The sequence below is a fragment of the Capsicum annuum genome, chromosome 8 (assembly GCF_002878395.1).
Source record: "Capsicum annuum cultivar UCD-10X-F1 chromosome 8, UCD10Xv1.1, whole genome shotgun sequence".
Classification (NCBI taxonomy): domain Eukaryota; kingdom Viridiplantae; phylum Streptophyta; class Magnoliopsida; order Solanales; family Solanaceae; genus Capsicum; species Capsicum annuum.
In genome coordinates, this window is record NC_061118.1 from 137,314,183 (window position 1) to 137,341,907 (window position 27,725).

General features: G+C 34.3%; 1 long non-coding RNA gene across 1 annotated transcript in view; it reads right to left on the reverse strand.

The window, feature by feature from the left end:
- The window catches only part of LOC124886753, a 45,491-nt gene extending 18,065 nt beyond the window's left edge, over positions 1 to 27,426 (reverse strand). The window contains exons 1-2 of the long non-coding RNA XR_007044155.1: positions 27,160 to 27,426; positions 26,293 to 26,472 (exon numbers count right to left, since the gene is read on the reverse strand). This is a non-coding gene — a long non-coding RNA (uncharacterized LOC124886753). The remainder of the gene's footprint in view (positions 1 to 26,292; positions 26,473 to 27,159) is intronic.
- Between the last annotated feature and the right edge of the window lie 299 nt (positions 27,427 to 27,725).

The window sequence follows — 27,725 nt, forward strand, 5'->3', positions numbered from 1 at the left end:
ACACCTAAAGAAGGGTTAGTGAGTAAATGCTAGCATGAACTCAGGATAAGGATAAAATAATGCCAACCACTAAAACTAAGTAAACTAATATGCATACAAACCATACATATATATATAAAACAATTTCAGGAAAGGGAATATGGTTTAGAATGCATTTAAAACCATTAACCTAGTTATATATAGATTAACCGTCCTTAACCACCCATGGGCTATATGGGTAAAGTGTAACCCCCTGAACGAGCCCCTGTACATGTTGCTGTATGAAGCAGAGATACCATAAGAGTAAGGGACTCTCATGTACCCTCACCCTTCATGATACATATGTACAATGTACTTAGATGATTCCTGCGTACCTTATAGCATCGTAAAAGGGTCGCCATGCCCTGCCGCTCCTATCGATAAACATGAGTTTCCAATGTTTGTTCATTGAACTCCTACTTTCAAGGTTAGCTATCACAACTCATCACTATTTCCCAATTAAAATCATTTCCAACCAACCAAACAATTGGTTATTAATCAAGGCTATACATAGTGGTATTGTCATACCGACTATAACGTGCAAGTATTGTGCTTAGCCAAACATTTTTGAGATAAAGAGAGTCCCACTTACCCATATATTATATTTTCAACTAACTTGGGGGAGTCCCATATACCCACAAGCGTTCCATTATTATAATTACTTGGGGGATTCGATTGTACCCTATAAGAATGATTGTTAAACCAAAACTATTCCATTTTGACCATTTCAAACCATTTAAATACTTAGGGTTCCATTCCAAATTGTAAACCATGCATAAGTTCCATTAAGATCTAACAATGTAGTTAAAATATTCTCATAGGCATTTTATCAAACATATTAGGGGCATAGTTTTTCCAAAATCAAAGCCAGTTACCAAAGAACCATTCCCATGCAACCAATTATCCAAAACCACCGTTAAAGCATATAAAAGTATAATTAAAGCATGGGTAGACCATAACTAAGCATTTATAACCAAAAGTCCCAAATTATATTTAAAAATTCAAAACCATACAATAATCAAACCATGAAATCATTATATAAAACTATGCCTTTAGTTGGAACTAATAATGAGGGAAGAGAACATGCCTTAAATATAGAAGATGATGGAGAGAAATCACCAACACAAGCCCCAAATTATTACTTAAGATAAAATCCTAGCCTTCCTTTACACAAAACCCTTAGAGAGAATTGTAGTGTGTTTAAGAGATGTTTCTAAGTGTTAATTAATTGAATAATAGGGAAAATAACCTCCCAATAGGAATATAAGTTGTGGGCATTATTAGGTTAATTGGTAAAATGTCCAGATTACCTATATTTTATCTGCCAAAAATCATGTTAGGTGGGTACAATAATTCATACCATTTGTACCCTTTAATACGAGTGCTACCCACCACTCGTACCCAAGGCCATCTCCGTTTGACCAACACTATCCAATGTATGACTTACCCCAAACCATGTCATATCCATGTATATGACTAGTACCCATGATCCATACCCCTGGCAGAATAGATTTCTAAGAGTATTGAACACTCACCACCAAATGAGTTCATGGTACGAATCGTACCCTGTGTTACGGCTCTTGATGAGATACTCGTTCTAAGATCAACCTTAAGTTACCAAGCCTAAGATTAATAGATGCAACCAAACAACCTAGATCCATCGATATGATTCACACCACCCAAGTTGTTCCCACTCTAGAAACCATATCCAACATATTAACCAATACTGGTTAGTATACGACTGACCCATAACAGTCGTATCCTAGTGTACGAGTTGTTTCCCCTAGTCATATTTTTTCAAGAGACAAAAAATCCAGGAAAATTTCTAAGGGATAGAAACCAAGGGTATTTCAGTGTGGAAGAGTGTTAAGGATACCCCACAGTTAGTTGCTAGCATAGATGCGTAGATGTATGAACGAGGGTACTCAAACTTTCCCTGTTCAACATTTAAATCTCTCTTGCAAAGCACCTTAAGAACCATATGAAACCATTTAGGTATATCTCTACTCAGACTTCCCATGATTAGCTGTCACACCTCACCACTATTGCCGTATTAGAACCATTTCCATCCAACCAAACTATTTTTATTAATCGAGGCTATACAGAGTGGTACTGTTATACCGACAATAACTTGCAAGTATTGTCCTTAGCCAAACCTTTTGAGATAAAGGGAGTCTCATGTAATCATAGATCACATTACTAATTAACTTAGGGGAGTCCCATGTACCCCACAAGTTTTCCATTATTATAATTACTTGTAGGATTTCATTGAGCCCTATAAGAATGATTGTTAAACCAAAACCATTCAATTTGACCATTCCAAACCATTAAACCATTTCCAGTTCCATTACCAAGTTTAAACCTTGCATAAACTCTATTAAGATCCAACAATGAAGTGGAAACATTCTCACAGGCATTTTATCAAACATATTCGGGGCATACTATTTCCAAAAGAAAGACAATTACCAAATAACAATTCCCATACAACCAATTATCAAAAACCATCATTAAAGCATATAAAAGAATAATTAAAACATAGAAAAACATAACCAAGCATTTATAACCAAAACCCCCAAATTATATTTTAAAATCCAAAACCATACAGTAATCAAACAATGAAAACATTATATATAATGATGCCTTTAGTTGTAACTAACAATGAACAAAGAGAACATTACTTAAACCAAGAATATAATGGAGAGAAATCACCAACACAAGCCCCAAATTAAACCTTAAGAGGAAACCCTAGCCTTCCTTTACCCAAAAGCCTTAGATACAATTATAGAGTGTTTAAAAGAAGTTTCTAAGTGTTAATGAATAGGATAATAGGGCAAATAACCTCCCAATAGGATTATATGTTGTGAGGCCTTATTAGGTTAAGTGGGGAATGTACAGATTGCCCTCATTTAAAATCCAAAAAATCCTGTTAGGTGGCTTCCACTGAAGCCACTCCCACTTTATCCCAAATAACCTTATATCTATTTCTATGTTTTCTAGTACATACATATCCACTGTAGAATTTGTATCCCCCCACCCCCCCCATCTTCATGAGAGACTCTTGACTTACCAACACTCATCCCCGTACAACAGAGTCAGTCTAACCACCATTCTGTAAAACTTTCCTTTGAGTTTAAGTGGTACCTTTTTGTCACATAAGATTGGGACATAAGCTTCCATTTCTTCCATCCAACCCTAATCCGATTAGTGACATCCTTATCAATCTCTCTATTTCCCTGAATTGTAGACCATATATACTTTAGACTATCACTCTTTTGGATGGAATTGGTATCAAGATTTACAAGAGCATTGAAATTTTGTAATACGTCACTGAACTTACACTCCAAATATTCTGTCTTGGACCTACTCAACCTAAACTCTTTAGATTCTATGGTTTGCCTCGAAACCTCCAACTTATCATTAACTCCACCATGGGTCTCATCAATCAAGACTACATCATCTACAAAATACAAACAGTAAGGTACCTCACTTTGAATTTGGCTTGACAAAACATCCACAATCAAGGAAAAATGAAATGGGTTAAGAGTCGATCATTGGTGTAGCCATCTCGACAAAAAATAACACCTCCCTTCACTGAATAAACTCTCTATTTATTAATTTTAATGCACTCTGTATTTTCTTGTACTTAGAAAAAAATGTAAGATGATCACTGTTTATAGGAGAAGAAGTCTTCCTTGTATTGAATAAGGATGAATGAGTGGAAGTAAACATGAAAAATCTATGGAACAGAAGTTATAAGAACTACACAAGTTATATAAGGACTTAGGACCACATTCTACCACCACTAACTAATAAGATTAATGGCACATAAAACTACAAATGAAATAGTAAAGTCAATGATCAAATCAGCAAGAAGCTGAACAAAGTAACATAGGCAATAAAGGCCAATAAAATGTGGGTTTTTAGGTGCATAATACTGGAAACAAACTGTAATATTTTTGGCCACCGTTAACCAAAAAATATCTCAACAATTAACAATATGAAGCAATAGTAACTCCGACATCCCAGACTTGTTATGGCTAAGTACTGTCATTTATTAATGGCAACCAATATATACATTATTTAATATTAAAATACCTTAAACTAACATAATATCTAGTATAACACATCTTAGGGAAAACAAAAGAACTAGTACTACTAGTATTTAAAAAGCTGAAAAAGTGATCATCAATTGGATTTCTTACCAAATGATTGAAGGTTATCCCGATACAATTTACCAAAACTATATCAGGAATATAATAAGCTCCCATTTTCTAATATAAATGAATACCTTATTCATTCTAATCATCCATAAGCCAATAACCATCCCCATTCCCATTGCAGCAGTAAAAAAGAAAAATTTTCCAAGCCTTATCCCCCTATAACACTTTTTCAAAAACATTTAGTCTAGAAACAAAACAGGCGTCTCAAGAAGACCATTGAAGCTAGGAAAAACAAGTACATCACCCGCTACATAAACATTACAATCGTTATTCACACAACCATTAAATTTGGACCTATAAGTGTCGAGTTCGGGGTCCAAAATTTCTAAATGATCAAGATTGTAATTATTTTTGATAATAGGGAAGAAATAATTATTATGGTCCGATGTTTTTCTAATTTGAGTAAAAGGTTTAGGAGAAATTTCTTAGATGAGGGTAGTGGGAGAGTGAAAAGGAGCATTTGATCATTTGAATAAATTGTTGTAAAGTGATGTCTCTGTGGTAGTAAATATTTCTAATAGGCCAAAGTACTCATCCACTCGTGTAACAGTTTTGTGAAGATGTGGCACGTCTACTTTTGTGGGTAGGATTATTCTGGCAGAAATTTAGTGGTTGAAAGTAGTGTTTCATTCTTTGGGTTGAATGGAGATGATAAGAGTACTTGTGGAGTATTCCATGAAGAATGAATATGTTATTGTTGGTGGTATTGAATTCATAAAGATAAGAGAAAAGTTGGCAATACTATACATGACTAAGTTGATATGTGATGATAATAGTAGCTAGTTAGAAACAATATTTATAGCAAGAATAACACAAATGATAATTTCATTAAGTTAATGTATTACCTTTTTTATCTCAATTTATGTGGTTCACTTTATTTTTAATGTGTATATCCGAGAAAAGAATGTCATCTTCCTAGTTTCAGAGACATTTCAACAACAACAACATACCTAGTATATTACCACATAGTGAAGTCGGGAAAGGTAAAGTTTACGCAGACCATACCAGTACTTTAGTTGATGTAGAGAGGCTATTTCTGATAGACCCCTGACTCAGGACAGATAATAGTATAACACATACAAAAACATAATAACATATAAATAAAATATAACACAAAATGACCTAACACTGCTAGCTAATATAACAAACAATACAAACCCAAGATAATACTATAAACTGTCTATTCAAAATTATAGAAATCACTCAAACACAATGAATAGAAAACTCCAAACGTAAACAAAGTATTCTTTCCTAATTTTACAGTCGCATACCTACCCCTAACCCTCTAACTTAATCCGCGTCCTCTACAACTTCGTATTAAGAGTCATGTCCTTCGTAAGCTGTTACTACTCAATATCATTCCTAATTAAATCCCGTAAATATTTCTTTGACCTACCTCCACCCCACCTAAAACCATCCATAGTCAGCTTCTCACACTTTTGTACCGGAGTATTTTAGCATTTTACCATTAATGAGAAGATTTTTAACTATGTATTAAAATGTTTAAAGCATGTTTAGACCATATATTTAAAAGTTTTTCATTTCTTTCTTAATCTCTACTATCTCTACACTTAATCAACGACTACATATACCTCCTTTCCCTCGAAATACTTATCATATCGAAAATAGTTTTCATTATCTTAAAATACATTAATAATGTGTAGCATATTTTACTAGGGAGATGGATTACCATGATTTATGATCAAAGTTGCTTCTCTATCAAATTAAACAAACCTGGTATTTTCCCTTTCAATAATCCTAGTAGTCTTTTCTTAAAGTTCTTTTTATATATTTTCGAACTCTATCACAAATTGCATCGATGTTTTAATTGGAACGACATTCGAAATAAGGAATTTATGACCTTGATTTTGTTGTTCATAGACTCATCTTTTTCTTTGTAAAACTTAGGAACTAACCAACCTTCCATAGCCAAGGCATATGGCCACCATTAAAATGTCTCTCCAGACGAGTCAACGATAGTCCTCCTGCTAATCTCACCCGATCATTTCACATTATGCCATATTCTTACTCTCACCCTACTAACCATCTTATCTCTATGATCCTACTCTAGCCGCAAAGGTAGCAACCTCTCCAAAGACCAAACATGAACAAAGAGCAATAGCACCCAAAGTTATAAAATTTATATCAGTTTCCACTACTGTTGTTCTCATTTGATAAAGAGCTTAACAAAGTTTTTTTAACATGCCTAATTTCATATATATTCTAGCAAGAACAAGTGCTAGTCCATTACCCCTCTCAAAATTAACAGCTATAGCGAAAACATGTATTCCTATTTTACCTAGAAAGATGAATCTTGGTAACCAAAGTGAAAGAAAAGCATCATGTTCAAAACTACGTCTACTATTCATAAAAATATTTAACCACTTATTATAATTGTTATCCTTCAATGCAATAAGACCCCGTCGAGCTTTCTCATGATTTTTTTCAATCACTCCCAACACAGAAGATTAAGCAAAGAACATAACAAGGCCTCCTAAAATATCAAATCCTCTCAAATTACCATATCTTCAACTATAACAGTACCTTCACCCTACGTGTGAGTCTCACAACACCACCTTTCTACCAACCCAAAAATCAAATCCTTTTCTTTATGAACATTGTATACTTAAGCCATAACAACTTTATATATACCAACAACTTTCCCTATAGAGTGATGGACAAGCTCCATGGTCTTAATCCTTCTCTTTTATTTGCTCTGATAAGGCCTAGAACCTTTGAAGGAGACTTTTAATGGTCATCCATATTCATATGAAAAACACGGTGAAAGAAGCTTCAAATCTGGACCTTAAATTAAATAAACAATGGGATTCAAGGAATGGGATTTTCTAGTTGTAGGATTCACCGAAAGGTGAATCCATCAACTCTTCTTTTTTCAAAAAACATTGAATATTTCCATAAAATTTTGAAAATGAAAATTCAGATAGAGTATGAGTTTTGTTACTTTTGCGACAAAAAATAAAAGGATCTTCCAAAGAAAAGAAAGTGAGTTCTGTCTAATAATAATCTAGTAGTGATAATTTTTTTTTATGTCTTTTATCAGACATAACTCAATCTCTGATTGAATTTTAATTTTCAACTATCGATGTAAAATCCAAGGTTTGTTGAAATCAAAGGGTTGATGATTTCACATTTTGGTGGAAACCAAAAACTAAGATAATCCCATGGTTTCTACCATTAACGATCCAAATTTGAAGCTTCCTTCACATTATTTTTCACCTAAATTTAGATAAATATTAAAAGTCTCCTTTAATGGTTGTAGGCCTTATCAGAATAATTGGAACATATGGATTGAGACCATGGAGCCTACCCATCACTCTATTGAAAAGCTGCTTGTATGTATGAAGTTTTTATGGCTTCAATATACAATATCCGTATAGAGAAGGATTTGATCTTTGTGTTGGAAGAAATGTGGTGTTGTCAGTCTAACACTTTTATGTATTGATGGAATGAATCTACTATTATGGTTGAAGATATGATGATTTTTGGAAGGTTCACGGTTATAACATCCCACATTTATGGGGCTAGACTTTGAACTGTTGGTCGTAGATGTGTAAAATCTAATCCCATTATTTTTATGTTAATACATATGTGATGATATTTATTCTAGTGTGTGAAGTGCTTAGGAGATGAAAAATGTCCATAGAAATCACTTAGAGAAAAGTTGAGCTAAGAGCCTTTAATTCGACCGAATCATTGTATTCAATTATATAAGGGTATACTTTAAGTGTGTATAACTTTTTATATATCTGAAATTTTTCAACTAAAAACCCACCAAATTATATATAATTGAGTTAGCTTTCCAACGATACCAATTTTGCCTTAATTCGATACCCGAGCAAGACGTTACAGCCTTTTTTTGTGGGGTGGTAAAGGTCTGTGATTTTGTTGCATCTTGTTTCTCTCTCAATGAGATAATGGGTGCAATGAATTTCTATCTCTACGTGATAAGGGGTGCAATACGAAGCTTATATCTGTCTGTTTCAGCTTCTTAATGGTCAAGTGTCACTTCGGTCATTCCCCCTCAACCCCAAACGTCTAAGGCACAAATTAAAGCACCCAAAAGAATATTATTGGACCATATTCTCCAAATCAACTCATGTAAATACCCTCCCCTTTCCCCCATGAACAAAGTTCAAGCTTTTCCTCTAAATAACACAAGGATTCAAGCTTCAATTTAAAGATTTCTTTAAGAATCTATCAATTAAGGTATGTGGTATTTATAAACAAGGATCCTCTGTTATCCCTGTTCCCTAAAATTACTTTATAGATTAAAGTTTATGATTTGCAATTAGGCTTCATACCCAATTAGCCATACACTTGAATTATGATATTTCCATGATATTAAAGGCTTTAAGTGCATTAAGATTTATTTATATCCATCTTTCCTCACTAATTTAACATTTAACCCATTTTATTATCTTTATCATGTAAATTATTGTTCTAAGTGATTCAAACCCCAAATTTACTTGTCATGGTTGGTCAATACCAAGTCAAATTGTTAAACTCGTGTGTTTAGCGCTGTAAACATAATCCCCTTTTCATGTTCATTTACTTTTATGTTGTAGCTCATTGATTTCATTTTCAATCCCTGAATTATGAAATTAGCCATGTAATCATGTTGTTTTCTCATGTTTTAGATATTACCATGGTAAAGTTCATGATCCTCACATATTTGATGAAATGCTTATGCTTTTGGGTCTTTTAACCATAATCTCACACTATAGTTCTAAAGCTTTATCATTATTTTTATGATCTTTCAGTGCTGGTGGGTTATGAATACCCGATTCCTAGATGCTTTACATGATTTCAATATCTCAGAAATGATTTCAGTTAAACTGAGTATTATCATTTAGTCAGTTGTTATGATTATATCATAAAGACCAATTTTATTTGTATGTTCAATTAAACTTAATACAGTTTAGTCCAGTGTTAGTGTCATTCAGCTGGGAGTAACACTTAGCACCGAGTGAAAGTAGGGATGGCGTCCCCCCCGTCAATTAAGCACAACACATTAGTTGTAATCCCTAAGTTTGAGAGCTACAGTGCTATCCTAGATCATGAGGGGTCTCCAATTAGTAAGGGATGACACCCTCATCCTTCGGCACTTTAGCTCATCCTCATGGATCCACATTGATAGTCAATGGTAGTACCCTTTGCAAGGTACTCGCACCTTTCTAATTAGGGTTACAAGTTTGACCCTGATACCTTAGACTAAGGCTTGTCGATTATAGCTAACTCCCGCAGTCTTAATTGACTATTCAGAGTATGTTAGTTTAGGTTTTCATGACCAAGTATACAGATTTTAAATCTTCAGTTATATAAATTTTAGTTATTCAGATTTCAGATCATGTCAACACATGTCTATGCTTGGTCTTGCATTCTCAATTTTACATGTTTATGTTATTTTTCACATTCAGTACCCATGCATGATCCTCAGTTTAGTTTTACAGTCTATTCAGTTTTACATGAGACTCATTTACCGTATTCATGTTCTACCGCTTCCCAACTCCAGTTCTACTTATTACAAATGTAAAGATTTAAAAAAACTAAGTCTAGTGATTCACCGACTTATCAGGTTATGGTTGTTACTCACGCTTTAAGATAACTTATCTTTCAATTTATTTCAGTCTCTTGGTCATTCTACTTGCACTTAGCATGCATGTTTTATGATTAAATAGATAATGAGTTTTACTTAATGCATTCACCCCCACTTACTCATTACATTCCAAGTAATGATCCACATATATGTCTATGTGCTCCATTGTCTCATAATATAGTTAGTAGTTGTAGCCTACACATCATAATTAAATAGTTACAACTTCCAGCTAGCATGTGATGAGTTCTCTTATTTTGGGAACTCAATTTAGTTGTGGTCCTTGTAATTTATTATTATTATTCATATATATTTATTAGTAGTAGTTGGAGGCATGTTCCAGCTATCTATAGTCAATATAGTATAGGCTTCATAGATAGTCAGTCAAAGCCATGATATTGTAAATCAAGTTCTTTATTCAGATGTATCATGTTGTATGCTCATTCAGTATTGCATTTAGTCATATTTTCTCATGATTATGCTTCTGCATAACAAATTTAGTTTTTATACAATTTAAATCAATTGCTCAAGAAGTCTGCCTGTTCATGTGATAGCATGGGATCACTCGTTGTTCCAAGCATCATGTTACGACTAGAGGTATTCTTGGGTCGTGACAAACATGGTATCAGAGCATAGAATTCAAGTGTCCTAGGGTATCTATTAAGCCATGTCTAGTAGAGTCTTGCAGAATAGTACAGAGACATCTATACTTTTCTTTGAGAGGCTATAGGGCATTTAAGAAATATTTCCTGACTTTTATTTCTCAGATCGTGTAGTAGAAGTGTCCTCTATGAAATTTACATAGATTCTAATCTTACTCCATTAATGTCAACTTTGCCTTATATTTAAGGTAATAGAAATAGTCAAGTTTAATTTCCTACCGATAGAGTTTTCTCAGACAATCTCCACAGACAAGTTATGGGGTTTCATGCAGGCTCAAAAGTATCCCATCAGTTCTTTTAAGTTTTAAAGTTTGTAAGATATCATTCATGTTCATGAAAATCATGCACTAAGCCAGAGTTGCATGTTCCCTCAGATCATTTCTTAGAATCTTATGACAACATATGACCTAGAGCTAGAAGCATAAACCCCAATGTTTATTAGCGGTAAAGTAGGAATAGTATTTGTCTAGATTTTATAGACTTTGTATCCGTGGGGCTAATTGTATGAAAGGTGAATCAGTAGACTTGAAACAATGCATGTAAGAATTTAAGTTTGTTGATTCAAATTTTTTTATGATAATGTTGGGTATATTAGTGTAGTGATAATTCTCTTGGTTTAGGGAAAAATATAAGATTAGAGATGTGATATTAGTAGGTTATGAAGGAAAATAAGAAAATTATGTGTTTAGTGAGGCAAGTATATTGTCAAAATGGGTGTATGTATATGATCATAATTTCTGAAGCTAAGGGTAGTGTATATTATGGGAGTGTTTAAGAATGAAGTTAGTATAGTTCATTAAAAGTTTGGGGATATCCCTGTTAAGTGTTAGAATTTAAGTTTGAATCTTGGTTAAATGAGCAAATAGAAGAAGATATCAAATTCTAGATGGTGTGAACTTATGGTATGGTGATACTCATGAAGATTTTAAGTTAGTAAGTGTTTAAGTTATTGTATGGTGACTATTAAGGCCATGGAAATATAAGAGTTGAATCTTTGAAGAAAGTACTAGTAGGGGGTAGTACACTTTCAGGAATAGTCTATCAGGGTGAGTTTAATATTAATGTGTACTGTTATATCTTAGGCTCTAGAATAGAGTGGTTGCAGTTCAGTCGAAAGTTTATTGACGGGTCCCATAAATTTATAATGTTGGCTTAAAGCTAATGGGGATATTATAGAAGAAGGAACTAAGTCAGGTTCTGATTCTAGCAGTAATGCCAGTACATTGTAGAAAAATAGTAAGGGAGGATGATGACCAACCCATTCTTATCCCACTGCAAAGTTTTGTAGTTTAGTCATCATAATATATACTCATGCCTTATAAGTCATCTCCATAATTATAGCTCATATACATATATTTTCCATAACAATCATGAATGCTTCCAATTACCAGTTCACTCAGCAGTACGAATCATATTCCATGTACTTATGAACTCCAAACTCAAGTCATGCAGCTCATGAAATATGTATTCACGTATAACAGTATATTCAGTTCTAGGTACTTATGTTAAACTATTAACAATCAGTGAGATTCAAATCATATCTTGTATGACCTCAGTCTTGTTATCTCTAATGAATTCATGGTTTTTATACTCCATTCCATAGGCCTCAGTTAAGTGTCCAAGTAACACATAATATTCTTCCATGCTTTAGGATCTCATATTTTAACCTTTCAATGACCACTCCTTATGAAATCGCAGTGGTGATGAATAGTTGTTTAGAAAGGAGAGAGTAAATTTTTCTTGTTGGTGAAAGATATTGTATGTTTTTTATAAGATTATAATTATGAAAGATGATTGAGGCAAATATTGTTGAACATGTCATGGTTAGTTGAGAATTCCATGTCTGTCTTCTTAAGAATAGTATATGGAAGTTGTTATTGACAAGAGGTGTTAAAGAATGTGGAAAAAAATTTCAAAGTGGGTTGATTAACCAAAAATTTATATGTGGGTATAATGATAGGCTTGAATGTCATGATGGTATATAAGTGGATGTGTGCATTGTGTGCTAGTGAATTTCTAGTAAGAGGTTGAATTTAGTTGTTGAAGTGGTAAGAAAATTTTTTCTTATAATGAGAAATTATTAAAATGCATGGGGTATAAAATTCATGGCTCAGACTTGTATTATGGTGGTATGTGCAGTACCTGATGATTTGGTGTTAGGCTTGAACTAGTAAGGGTATGTAGTTCAAGTAAGACTTAGGAATATGCTTGAGCATTAGAAGTTGCCTTACTTAGGGCATAGTGGTGGTATCCCAGCTTATGTTTCATAGCCCTATGTTCAATGTTTTAGAGTTATACCCATGCTAATATTCCTTACTCAGATATCTTATTCAGATCATGCCCAAGAATTCCTTTCTCCCCAATGTTATTAGAACATCTTGCAAAGATTTTTGATGAACTACTCCAGTTGGGTATAAACTTTAAGTATGATCTAGTCTGTACACCCATCCATTTATTTTAGCAATTAGATAGATAAGATCTTATGGTTTTCCATCTTTCCACCTAGTTTTACCATCTGGAATTTCATAAGTATGGCTATTCCATGATGTAATTCATTCACGTCCATGTAATTTACAAATTTAGTTTAGTTCATGCATGATGTTTTAGATTCAGCTATGTAGTCATGAATTAGCTCATAAGTGTTTAGTGAATGACCTTAGTTTTCCATGTATTTTGGCTCAAATATTGTATTATCTCTTGTACGATCTTAGTCTGGTTATCTAATGATTCATGGTTTCATAAGTTATCACCTCATTGTTCTATATGTAAGTTTATATCATGAACATTGCAAGTGAGTTCTAACCTCTCAGCATGACTTAGCTCTTTATAGTCAATATAGTAAAGTTAGCTCAGAAATTAGTTTCATGATGAATGTCGTAATGTTTCAGCTCATCTATATCATTCATTACCAGACATTTCATGCATGTATCATTCCATACTTATAAGACTTGAACAAGCTCCTATCCATCATTTGAGGATGAATAATTCCAAGGGGAAATAATGTAACATCCTACATTTTTAGGCTAGATAATTCCTACATTTGTAAAATCTAATCCCATAACTTGTATGTGAATACATGTGTCATGATCTTTATCCTATTGTGTTAAGCGCTCAAGAGATGAAAAATGTTCGTAGAAATTATTTATAGCAAATTTGAGCTAAGACCCTTTGATTTGGCCAAATCATTGTATTTGATTCTACAAGGTCTACTTAGAAAGTGTGTAACATCTTATGCATGTGGAATTTTTTAACTCAAGACCCACCAAATAATATATAATTGAGTTAGCTTTCTAACAATACCAATTTTGCCTTAATTCGATACCCGAGTAAAAAGTTATGTCCATTTTTATGTGAGGCAGTAAGGGTCCACGATTTGGATGCAATGCATCGCTCTCTCAATCAGATAAGGGGAATGATGCTTTGCTCTCTCAATGCAATAAGGGACACATTATGGAGCTTTTTCCCCCTCTGTTTCATTTTTTTAAGGGTCAAGCGGCACTTTGGTCCTTTCCCATCTGCCCCAAACTCCAAGGCATGAATTAAAGCACCCAAAAGGGAATTAGTTTCCCATCTTCTTCAAATCATGTTACGTAAAAACCCACCCCTTCGCCCATGAAAAAAGTTAAAGATTTTCCTCTCAAGAATATAAGGATTCAAGCTTCAATTTCAAGATTTCTTTAAGAATCTGTCAATTAAGGTATGTAGGGTTTATGAACAAGGATCCTCTCTTATCCTTTTTCCCAAAACTTACTTTAAAGATTAAAGTTCATGATTTGCAATTAGGGTTCATACCCAGTTAGCCATATTCTTGAATTATGATATTTCCATGAGACTAAAGGATTTAAGTGCATCAAGATTTACTTATAGCCATGTTTCCCCACTAATTTTATATTCAACACATGTTATTATCTTTATCATGTAAATTATGGTTTTGTGTGATTAAAACCTCGAAATTACATGTCATGGTTTGTCACAACTAAGTCAAATTGTTAAACTTATGTGTTTAGCCCTCTAAACATGATCCCCTTTCTAAGTTCATTTATTTTCATGTCGTAGTCCATTGATTTCATGTTGAATCCCTAAATTATTAACTTCGCCATGTAGTCATAGTGTTTTCTTATGTCTAAGACATTCCCATGTTACAGTTCATGATTATCATATGTCTGATAAAATATCTATGCTTTTGGGTCTTTGAACCATAATTTCATACTATAGTTTCAGTTCTTTATCATTATGTTTATGATCTTTCAGTGCGGAAGGGTTATGAACACGTTATACCTAGTTGCTTTACATGATTTCAGTATGTTAGAAGTGATTTCAATAAAACCATGAGTATTATCATTCAGTCAATTGTTTTGATCAGACCATGATAAGAAAAGTCAATTGTATGTTTAGTTGAATTTAATTCAATTCAGTCCAGTAGCAGTGTCATTTAGTTGGGAGTAGCACTTAGTACTGAGTGAATATAGGGATGATGTCTCCCCCATCAGTTAGCCATGAGACTTTAGTAGAAGTCCCTAAGTTCCAGACTACATTGCCACCGTATATTATGAGGGGTCCCACATCAGTTAGGCATGACACCCTCATCGTTTAGGACCACAACTCAGCCTTGTGGATCTAAATAGTCTGTTGGTGTTAGTACCCTTAGCAAGGTACCAACACCTTCCAAATAGGGTTATAGGTTGGACCCCGAATGCTTAGATTATGGCATGTCGGTTATAACTATATCCCAGAGTCTCAGTTTAATATTCAGAGTATGTCAGTTAATGATTGCATGACCAAATGTTTAGATTTCAGATGTTTAATTATACAAATTTCAGTTATTTAGATTTTAGATCATGTCAGTACATGTCAATTCTTTGTCTTGTATTCTCAATTTTACATGTTTGTGTAATTTTCTCTATTCAGTACTTAAGTATGATCCCCAGTTCAATTTTACAGTCTATTCAGTTTTACATGAGATTTACATATATTATTCATGTTCTACTGCTCCCCAACATCATTTCTACTTATTACAAAAGTAATGATTCTAAGAAAATAAGTGTAGTGATCCACCAGCTTATCATATTATGTTTGTGTGTAATAACCCATGTTAATCATAGCTCAGTTAAACTCATAGTAAATGAACAACAGGCTTAGAACCTAAAAATTTAGCTAAGTGTCGAAGACTTAGTTTTATATTTGGCCTCTTAACTATGATGATTATTATAGTGACCTTCCCGACCCCGAATTCATGGTTTCTAATTTAATTCATGTTCAGGGTTGTAAGTAGCTTGTCTAGAGGAAGTTTTGGATTTTTCAGGCCATGATTGAGGCACTTTTGGATTTCAATTCCAGAACCTCACGACGATTATGGCGCGTTGTAGTGGGTTTAGCGGTGGAATCCTTGGTGCATTACAGTGATGACCTAATTTGCATCCCAGTTATAAATTTTTATTTCAGAGGGGCAGTCTTGTCTTTTCTTAGCATCCTAATTCATAAAAACATGGAATTAAACTGCTAATAGGGCATGATTTGTTCACTTTTCCTAATTTTATTCTCAAATAAACCCTAAAACATCCGCAAATTCATCAAGTCCAATCACTATTCCTCCATCAAAACTCAAGAATTCAACCTTCACCACCCAAGGACTCTTAAGAAAGTTAATTATCTTGCAATATTAAAGGTTTAAGGTATGTTAGATGTTCATACATAGGTCCTTTTAACCCATGGAGTACAAGAACCTATTTTTATGTTAAAAATAATGAATTTACATGTTTACAAAGAGTTACTTTCATAAAGTTTTTATGAATTTCAATTATAAATGATGTTTGCAATTGATTTTAGGTCGAAAGTAGCCCTTACATGATTGAAGCATGAAATTCCATGTTAAATCTCCACTGTATGGTTTTAGTGTTATGATGATGTTTTTCCCACATGTTTCAATCATCCCCATGCCTATGTTCCTAAATTTCAAGTAATTGATGAAATGCCAAAATGGTTGGATTTTGAACAATGACTACTTATTATGCTTTTAGGATTTAGTATATTTCTACTGTTAATGTTATCGAGTCCTGTGGGTTTTGAATACCTCAATACTTAGTTGTTTACTTAGTTTCAATATTTCAGAATGGTTTTGGATATGTTAGGGTATTATCAGTTAAGTCAGTTATCATATCAATAAGCTTAGTTCAGTACAATAATCAGAGTTAGTCCTGTTGGGAGTAAGATTTAGCACCGAAAAAACCAAGGGGTGGGTTCTCACCTTTCAGTTAAGGGTGTGACCTTTAGTAGCTGTCCCTATGTTCCAAAACTATGTAACCAACGTAGGTTGAGATGTTAACACCAGTTTAGGGTTGACATATATCTCACTGGAGCACATGCCAGTAGAGGGTGACCTTTTAGTTCTTCGGGAATTCACTTTAGTTGATCCACACACCCAGTGTTAGTACCTGCGGCATGGTACTAACACCCTTCCAACTGGGGTCATAGGCTGGACCCCAATTAGCATATATTGGGGCATGTCAGTTAGAAGATAGCTCCTAACATTTAAGTCTAGTTTCAGTTAGAAGTTAGTTCAGATTTTCTTGATCATAGCATACAGTTTATTATTTAAATCAATACTCAGATTTTAGTATTTTAGTTTACAAACTATTCCAGTATCATGTTATATACTTAGTCAGGCATTATCAGATTTTATGACCTTCACACTTACTATACATCCATTATCTCATACCATTCATTCAGTCAGTTATTATTTATGACATGAGCCCATGCATATCAACCTAACCTTATTTAACTTACTAGTACATTCACAGTACTGGCTGCATACTCATTTATTGGGCTACAGTGTCGCCTATCATAGGTTTAGATGCTCAGGTTCTCAATCACACTAAGATATTCCAGTGCATCAGTTATAGTAGCAGTGGTGAGTCCTCATATTCTGAGGACTGATTATGTTTATTTTAGTATTTTACTTAAGTTAGACAGTTGGAGTTAGTTAAGGCCTTTCCCTTCAACTCTCATTCGGTTAGTCTAGAGGATTTCAGATACTTTCAGATAGTTTAGTCAGGTTTGTCATTATTTTATCAGTTTTCATAAGGTTATTTTCAGACACTTGTTTCTAGGCTTATGATTTTAGAGATATTTTTTTATATTTAAAACCTTATGGCATATTCAGTTATTTTTGCATATATTCATTTACCATATATTATTCAGCGCTTACAACAGGTACCCGCTCATTGGTTAGCTTATGGTTACTTCTGACTATATACACTGTGTGGTGTCCAGGGTGTGCTCATGAATACTTACAAACTTGGTATCAGAGCCTATGATTTTAAATTTTCCTGGGAAGTCTGAACATTATGTTGAGTTAAGTCTTCTGCATGGGTGTTAAGTACACCACACTTATGGACAAGAGGCTACAAGTCATTTTAGGAAATTTTTCCCTTCTTTAAGTTTTCATGTCGTATGAATGAGCATGAGCTCAATTGAAACTCCCTTTATAATTTAATCTTCTTTCTATTTACAGAATATGCCTCCCTGAAAGACTATCAGAAGCTGAAACAGGAATCTCCTAGCATCTCCGCCTGTTCAGCAACATCCCATGAAGAAGCATTTCTCTCATGCCTAATTCAGAGCTGCATTCACTACTTTATCTAACTTAGTAGTGACTCAAAATAATTAGCAGACTGTTGTCCCATTCATTCTAGTGGCTAATATTATCAGAGCTAGGATTTGGGACTTCACCCGAATAAACTTTCCTCTTTATTTAGGATCCAAGTCTGATGAGGATCTGCAGGAGTTCCTTGACATAATTCAGAAGCTAACTGACATTATGAGTGTGACTTATAGAAAGAGTTCAGAGTTGAGTGCTTACTAGTTGTAGGATGTTGCTTACACCTAGTATAAGAAGTAGAAGAAAGATAGAGGCACAGATGCAGGGCCTATTGAATAGTAGGAGATTTCTACAACTATTTTAAAAGCTAAGGTGTAGGATTTTATCAATTTAACATAAGGGAACATGAATGTGAAAGAGTATTCTCTTAAGTTTGCTCGGCTAGCCAGGTATGCTACTATATGGTGTCTGATAATAGGTCTAGGATGAGTACATTTGTTTCTAGGTAGCTGATAGCGTGGTCAAGGAGTGTAGGACCACGATGTTGATTAAGGAGATGGACTTGACTAGGTTGATTGTCCATGCTCAATAGATTGAGGATAAGAAATTTTTTAAAAAAAGAGAGGGAGAATAAGAGAACCATAATAGGTAGCTTTAGTTTTGCTCAGTTGAGGTTAGAGGGTGGTAACCATCCTTAATCCGATCACAAATATTCAACCCCAGCTTCATCTTGAGCTAGTGCGGTAGTGCCAATGTTTAGAAATCATAATCGGGATAGAGCGTTAGGCTCAAGTCCTAGGGTAGTGTGAACAGTGGTCATACAAATCCTCTTTGCTAGAAATGTGGTAGAAACCATCAGGGTGTGTGTATAGCTAGCACTGATATATACTTTAGGTGTGGAAAGCTAGGCCACATAGTTATGGATTTCCTAAATAGTAGTCAACAATGTTAGTCTAGTCGTCCCCTAGTTCCATTTGGTCGCCTGACTCAGTAGGATACCGCTTCCAGTGCCACCAGTGGTCAGCTCCCACACAGATTGTATGTACTTCAGTACTGACAAGATCAGGAAAGTTCTCTTGAAGTGGTTACCGGTACGTTATAGGTCTTTTATTTACATGTTTATGCTTTGTTAGATCCCAAAACTTCATTTTCTTTTACAACTACCTGCATAGCTATTAATTTCAGTGATAGTCCTGAGACTTTAGCAAAACCCTTCTTAGTGTCCACACTAGTAAGTGTCACTATTATATCCAGGCAGGTGTACAGGAACTGTTCGGTCATAATATCTTATAAATTCACTTCAGTTGATCTTGTAGACTCAAAGATGACTAATTTTAATGTGATTCTTAGCATAGATTGGCTCCACTCATGCTATCCATTAGTTTTCATAGAAATAGAGTTGTTCATTTTTAGTTTTTGAATAAACGAGTCCTTGAATGGAGGGGTAGTACTTCTCCACTTTGGGGTCAGCTTGTTTTGTACCTTAATGTGAGAAAAATGTTATCAAAGGGGTGTATCTAACATCTTGTTTGAGTTAAACAATTCAGTTCAAAGATTCCTAGTCTTGAGTAAGTTTTAGTGATGAGGGAATTTCAAGATAAGTTTCTCAAAGATCTTCTTGGAGTTCCTCCAGAAAGGAAAATCAACTTTGGAATAGACCTTCTTTTAGATACCTATCCTATCTTTATTTTTCCCTGTAGAATGGCTCCCGTGGAGCATAGGGAGTTAAAAGAATCGTTGAAAGATCTCTTAGATAAGGTATTAGGGCCAGTGTTTCCCCTTGGGGTGCTTCAATCATTTTCGTGCTTAAGAAAGATGGTTCTCTTAAAATGTACATCGATTACCGTCAGTTAAACAAAGCCCCTATAAAAAATAAGTATCCACTCACTAGAATTGACGACTTGTCGATCAACTTCAGTGTGCTAGTTATTTCTCTAAGATAGACCTTAGATCCAACTATCATCATCTTAGAGTCTGAGAATGTCACATTCCAAAAATAGCTTTTAAAACTCGGTATGGTCACTTTGAATTCCAAGTCATGTCTTTTTGTCAAACTAATGCCCCAGGATCTTTCCTGGTCTTGATGAATAGAGTGTTCAAGCACTGCTTGGACATGCTTGTCATTATGTTCATAGATGACATCCTTGTCTATTCCTGTAATGAAATTGATCATGCAGACCAATATAGAATAGCATTATAGACTCATAAAGCCCATTAGATTTTCATAAATTTCAATAAGTGCGAGTTCTGACTATGATCAACAGCTTTCCTTGGCCATATTATTTTTGGTGATGGCATTAGAGTTGAACCTCAAAAGATCAAAGTAGTGAGAAAATGGCCTAGATCCATCTCTCCAAAAAATAGTCACAGTTTCTTAGGTTTAGCCGGCTATTACCAATGGTTTGTTGAAGAATTTTTGTCTTTTGCACCCCCCATATCTAACTGCCTCATAAGAAAGTCAAGTTTCAGTGGTCAGATTCCTGTGAGAAGAGTTTTCAGGAGTTGAAGACTCCACTCACCTCAACCCCAATTTTGACATTAGAAGATGGTTTATATGGGTTTTTTTATTTATTGTGATGCTTCCAGAATTGGTTTGGGCTGTGTTTTATGTAGAGAGGTAAGATCATAGCATATGCCTCTAGAAAACTTAAGACCTATGTAGAAAATTTTCCTACCCATGATCTCGAGTTAGCACCTGTTCTGTTTGCCTTGAAAATTTTGAGGCATTATCTATATGGGATGCATGTTGGTGTATTTACGGACCATAAAAGTTTGCAATATGTGTTTTCATAGAGAGGGTTAATCTCTGTTAGAGAAAGTGGTTAGAATTGTTACATGATTATGATATGAGTGTTTTGTGTCATCTGAGCATGGCCAATGTAGTGGTAGATTCTTTTAGTAGATTATTTATAGGTATTGTGGCCCATGTTGAGAATGATAAGAAGAAATGGTTCAGGAGGTTCATTAGTTTACTAGGTTAGGTGTTTGTTTAGTTGGCTCAGTTAAGGGTAGTGTATGGGTTTGGAATAGTTTGAAATCTTCTTTGGTTGCCAAAGTGAAAGAAATGAGATAGGGATCTCATTCTAGTTAAGTTGAAGGATTCAGTCAATGATAAGAAAGTAGAAGATCTCTACTAAGGGGGAGATGGTGTCTTTTTTGCCAGGGTATACTGTGTGTGTCGTTTGTTGATGGTTTGAGATTGTGAATTCCTACAGAAGCACATGGTCCATGTTATTATATTCTCCTAGGAGCCACCAAGATATACCGTGATTTGCAAGAAATATATCAATGGAGTAGCATGAAAAGAGATATTGCAGAGTTTGCTGCCAAGTTTGCTAATTGTCAATAGGTTAAGGTTGAGAACCAAAGGCCTAGTGTACTATGCAGGAGTTCAACATTCCTACTTGGAAGTGGGAGGAGGTGAACATAGATTTTGTGATAGGGTTGCCTTATTCACATCGCCATCATGAGTTGATTTTTATTATTGTAGACAGAATGACCATATCAACCCATTTCTTTCTAGTCTATACTTCTTATTCAATCGAGGATTATGCCAAGATCTATATTAAAGATTTGGTCAGGTTGCATCGAGTCATATTGTCAACCATTTAAAATAGAGGTACTCAGTTTACCTCTTACTTTTGGAAAGCTTTTTATAAAGGTGTTGGTACCTAAGTTTACCTTTTACCCTCAAGCAGATGGTCAGGTAGAAAGGATTATTTAAACCCCAAAGGATATTTTGAGCGCTTGTGTTATCGGTTTTAAGAGTAGTTGGGATGATCACTTGCCATTGATTGAGTTTGCTTACAATAGAAGTTATCATTCCAATATTCAAATGGCTCTATTTGATGCTCTTTATGGGGAAAGATGTAGATATCTTATTGATCTATTTGAGATAGGTGAGACCGTGCTGATAGGGCCAAATTAAATATTTGATGCATTAGAGAAAGCTCAGCTAATCAGAGAATGGCTTAAGATTGACCAAAGAGAACAAAAATCCTATGTAGATATGAGAAAGATCTTGAGTTTGAGGTTGGTGACTTAGTTTATTTGAAAATATCTCCCATGAAGGGAGTGAAGAGGTTTGGTAACAAGGGGAAGCTCAGTCCCCGATATATTGGCCCTTATAGGATCTTGATCCATTATGCCAAGGTAGTGTATGAACTTGAGTTACCTACAGATTTGGCATCAGTGCACCCAGTATTTCATGTTTCTTTTTTAAAGAAGTGTATTTAAAATCCAGCTGTATTAGTCCCTTTAAAAGGTACGGGCATTCAGGATAGCCTTTCTTACGAAGAAATCCCAGTCGAAAGCCTTTATTGGTGGACCCGTGGACTGAAGAACAAAGAAGTTCCCTTGGTCAAAGTTCTTTGGCGAAATTAGTCCGTTGAGAAAGCCACTTGGGAAGCCAAAGCAGACATTCATACAAAGTACCCTCATCTTTTCTTCGCACACTCAGACTCAACCCAAGGTAACAATTTTTCTTACATTATATCTTTTCCATTCTCAGTTCGAGCTATACAATTATCTTTCTATCATTACCTGTATGACGAATCAGTCCAGTCATGAATCATGTCTTAGACTCAGTTATGTAATCATGTTTTTAGCTATGCATGCTCAGTAAATGAATTCAGTTTCCTCGGTATTTGCATCTTTATTAGACTTATTTAAGGACGAATATTCCCAAGGGGTATGTATTGCAATACCCCATGTTTGTCTTAGCTCAGATTAACCCATAGTGCATGTACAATAGGCTTAGATCCTGAAAATTTAGCTAAGTATTGAAGACTTAGTTTTATTTTTTGCCTCTTATCTTAGATGATTTTTAAAGTAACCTTCCCGACACTGAAATGATGGTTTATAGATTAATTCATGTTCATGGGTGTATGTAGCATGTCTCGAGGAAGTTTTAGATGCAAGGATTGAGGTACGTTTGAATTTAAATTACAGATCCTCACCGCAATTGTGGCATATCTCGGTGGGTTTAGTGGTGGAATCCTCGAAGCATCGCATTGATGGCCTAACCAGCATTCTAGTTACAAATTTAAATTTCTGAGGGGCTATCTTGTTTTTTCCTAGCATCCCAATTCCAAAAAACACGGGATTAAACCATTGATAGGGCATTATTTGTTCACTTTCCCCAATTTTATTCTTAAATAAACCCTTACCCTTCCCCAAATTCATCAAGTTCAATCACTATTCCTTCAAGAAATCTCAAGAATTCAAGCTTCACCACCCAAGGATTATCAAGAAAGTTAATTCTCTTGTATGATTAAAGCTTTAAGTTATGTTAGATGTTCATCCATGGTACTTTTTCACTCATGGAGTTCAACAACCTATTTTTATGTTTTAAATCATGAATTTACATGTTTACAATGAGTTATTTTCATAAAGCTCTTATGAATTTGTATGATACATTATATTTGCAAATGATTTTAGTTGTAAAATAGCCTTTACATGATTGAAGCATGAAATTCCATGTTGAATCCCCATGGTATGGTTTTAGTGTTGTGATGACGTTATTCCCACTTCAATAGTCCCCATACCTAAGTTCATGATTTTCAAGTGTTTGATGAAATGCCTAAATGGTTGGATTTTTAACAATGACTACTTATTATGCGTTGAAGCTTTTGTATGTTTCTATTGTTAATGTTATCGAGTCCTGGGGGTGATGAATACCCGAAAACATAGATGTTTACTTAGTCTCAGTATTTCAAAATGGTTTTGAATATGTTAGAGTATTATCAATTCATACATTTATCATATCAGTAAGCTTAGTTCAGTCCAGTAGTCAGAGTCAGTCAAATTAGGAGTAGGATTTAGCACCGAGTGAACCAAGGGGTGGGGGTTCACCTGCCAGTTAACGGTGTGACCTTTAGTAGCAGTCCTTGCATTCCTGAACTACGTATCCAGCATAGGTTAAGATGTTAACCTGCCAGTTAAGGGTTGACATATATCTCACTAGATCCTCTGCCAGTAGAGGGTGACTCTTTAGTCCTTTGGGACTTCACTTTAGTGGATCCACATAGCCAATATTACTACCCATTGAACGTTAGTGACACCCTTACAACTAGGTTCACATGTTGGATCCCAATTAGCTCATATTGGGGCATGTCAGTTAGATGATAGCTCCCATAGTTTTAGTCCAATATCAATTTGAAAGTTAGTTTCGATTTACTTGAACATAGCGTACAGTTTATTAGTTAAATTAGTATTCTGCGTTTAGTATTTTACTTTACAGACTATTCTAGTATCATGTTATGTGCTTGGTCATGCATTCTCAGATTTAACAACCTTCATGCATACTATGCCTCAGTTATCTTAACTATTCATTCAGTCAGTTATTATATAGCATACTACTACATTCAAATTGCTAATCACATTCTCATTCTTGTGCTATGATGTCTCATATCATAGGATCGAATGCTCAGGTTCCCAACCACACTTAGACATTCCACCACATCAGCAGTAGTAGTAGTGGTGATTCTTTATATTCTGAGGACTAACTATGTTTATCTCAGTATTTTACTTTCGTTAGACAGTTGGAGTTAGTTAGGGCCTATCCCTTCAACTCTTATTCAGTTAGTCTAGAGGCTTTTAGATAATTTCAGACAGTTTAGTTAGTTTTGTCATTATTTTACCAATTTTTAGATGATTGTTTTCAGACACATGTTTCCAGGCTTATGATTTGAAAGATATTTTATTTATTTATTTAAAAAATTATGGCATATTCAATTGTTTTCGGATATGTTCATTACCCGTATATTATTCAGTGCTCACGATAGGTACCAACTCATGAGTTTGCTTGTGTCCACTTGTAACCATATGCACCGTGTGTCGTCTAGGGTGTACTCCCGGGATGTTACATTGTTACTCATGCTTTATGATACTTCAAATTTTAGTTTGTTTTAGTCTCTTGGTGAATCTACTTGAACTTAGTATGCATGTTTTAATATTAAATATATAATCAATTTTACTTAATGCATTCACCCCCACCTACTTAGTACATTCCAAAGTACTGATCCACATATATGGATATGTGCTACATTGTCTAATAATGTAGGTACCAGTTATGTCCTACACATCATAATCAGGAAGTTGTAGCTTCCAGCTAGCCAGTGATGAGCTCTCTTGGTTTAGGAACTCCAATCAGTTGTAAGTCATGAACTTTATTTTTACTATTCATATGTATTGATTAATGATAGTTGGAGGCATGTCCCAGTTATCCATACTCAATATAGTATAGGCTTCATATATAGTAAATCAGAGTCATGATATTGTAAATCAAGTTCTTTATTTTAGATGTATCATGTTGTAAACTCATTCAATATTACATTCAATCAGATTTTCTCATGATTATGCTTCCGCATAAAAAATTTAGTTTTTATATAATTTAAATCAGTTGCTCAAGTAGTATGTCAATTCATGGGTGAGCTTGGGATCACTCGTGGTTCCAAGCATTGTGTTACTACTAAGGGGTATTCTCAGATCGTGACAACTATTTTGGGTGGCCCTATTTTTTTCCTGCTCAATCCCCTATGTTGGGAGAGATTGAAGAAAATCTTTAAAAAACATGAAGAGGTCGTTCTATGAATTTTCACAATATCGAAAGACTTCTCTGGTATGGACCCTATATTCCATGACCCTACTCTCAACCTAGGGGATCCTTTTCCCTGGTTATCCCTTCAACTTTGTATCCCCCAACCTCAACCAGATCCTCAACCTTGAACCCATCTCCAACAAAATACATGACCTTAATATATCAATATCAACCGCGACCACTAGAGAAACTGTAGGATAATAAGGGGAAAACTAATTTCCCCATCTAACCTATAAGAAAACACACCTCAGGCAACAAAGAAATACAAAAATAATTGCTAGTAGGACCACCCATTCTAAGTAAAATAAGGTAGCGGAAATAGAAACAATGTGAATATGAATATATCAAAAAATGGTCAGTAATGAAGCTTGAAATAGAAAACTCAAAAAGAGGTATAATTGACTCAACTATATGCTAATAAGACCTAAAAATGCATCAACACATTCAAGAATAATTTGGAGAACCAGACAAAAATCATAATAACAGAGACAACAACACAAATATTAACTAAAAAACAAATATCAGCCACCAACAATCAAGGAACATACAAAAAGTAGATTGATATTAGGGCATGAGTGCACCTGATATTCAATAGTGAGAATACATAGTTCACTTTGTCCTTCCAGGTATTTAATTTGCTGGATTCCATAAAATTAGTGTTGAAATTAATCGTCAGAATCTTATTAATTAGGACTTTCTCGCTTCTATGTTTATGTTGGTACATTAGAGGAACCAGAAATGCCAGCTAGATATAACATCACCTACAAGAAAAAAAATAAAGAAATGCAAAAAAATAGATAAAGAGCCACCAGAAAAATAATGGTCTATAAGAAGTCGGCAACAGTAGTGGAAAACCCTAAACACAGAGAGGGTGGTTTTGTTGTGTGGCGGTGATGGTTATGCTGAGAATCAACTTTGATGGAGAAACAAAAATTCATCAAAGAATTTAGCTAGAGATATCTGGGATGAACATTGGTGGTGGACTCGAAGATGAGAGAAATAGCTTCTTTGAAGTGTATATTTTCATTGGAGAAAAGGGCAACCACCGATGAGTTATCGAAACTAATAATACTTCCCCATTTTTTAAAAATATTTGTACAAGATGAATCAAATATTTAACGCTCAAGTACACATTCAATCAAATTCAAACTACAACAATGTATAAAATAATAATCTGTTAAAACAAGCACCAACGAAAAACCAAGTAAAACTATAACAAGGAATCAAAAACAATATATGCATAAAATGTGGGATATTTATGAATCAATTCATTCAAAAGAAAGAAAAAAGGGGTTCATTCAAAAAGAAAAAGATCAATTGTGAAATATTAGTTTTTTTTTAAATTAATATAAAAATAAATACATTAAACTGAATGAATTGTTAGCATTAGCTAAAGAATTACACTATAAAACAAAAATAAAATATCAAATTTAATTTATTAAAGTTACCTACGCAAGCAGTTCATGACGAGATGCCACCAAATGGATGCAAAAGTTGCCGCTACCTATGGGAGAAAATGGAGAAATTTATCAGATCTAAAATTGAAATAAAGGGGATAAGTGAGAGAAAGCGGGAGGCAGATGCGTGGATTTACACTATGATATGATATTATAAGCCTACCTGATTAGTGTTATCTTGTTACTAGATCTATTTTCAATAGAAGTAAAGCTAGTGTTTCTCATCATTTAATTTTTTTTTTATATTATTAATGTTCATTTATGGCTATAGTAGTCAAGTAATGGCTCAAAATATTTGATGACATTCTTTTACGTTTATAACTATAAAAATTATAGCTACCTAAAATTTAAAAATATATCAAAATTTAAATTTAACTATTCCGACTGCAATAATCAGAGTTCCAACTAATTATTATTATTCGAGGGTTATATTACGAAAATATTAAATTTCTTCTAGTGTGTTATCAAGCTTTAGATCCGATTGTCTAAATTATCTGAAAGGTTTTAGTTAAATTCACTGGAGTTTGTTGAATAACTATAAAGTTTTATGATCAAAC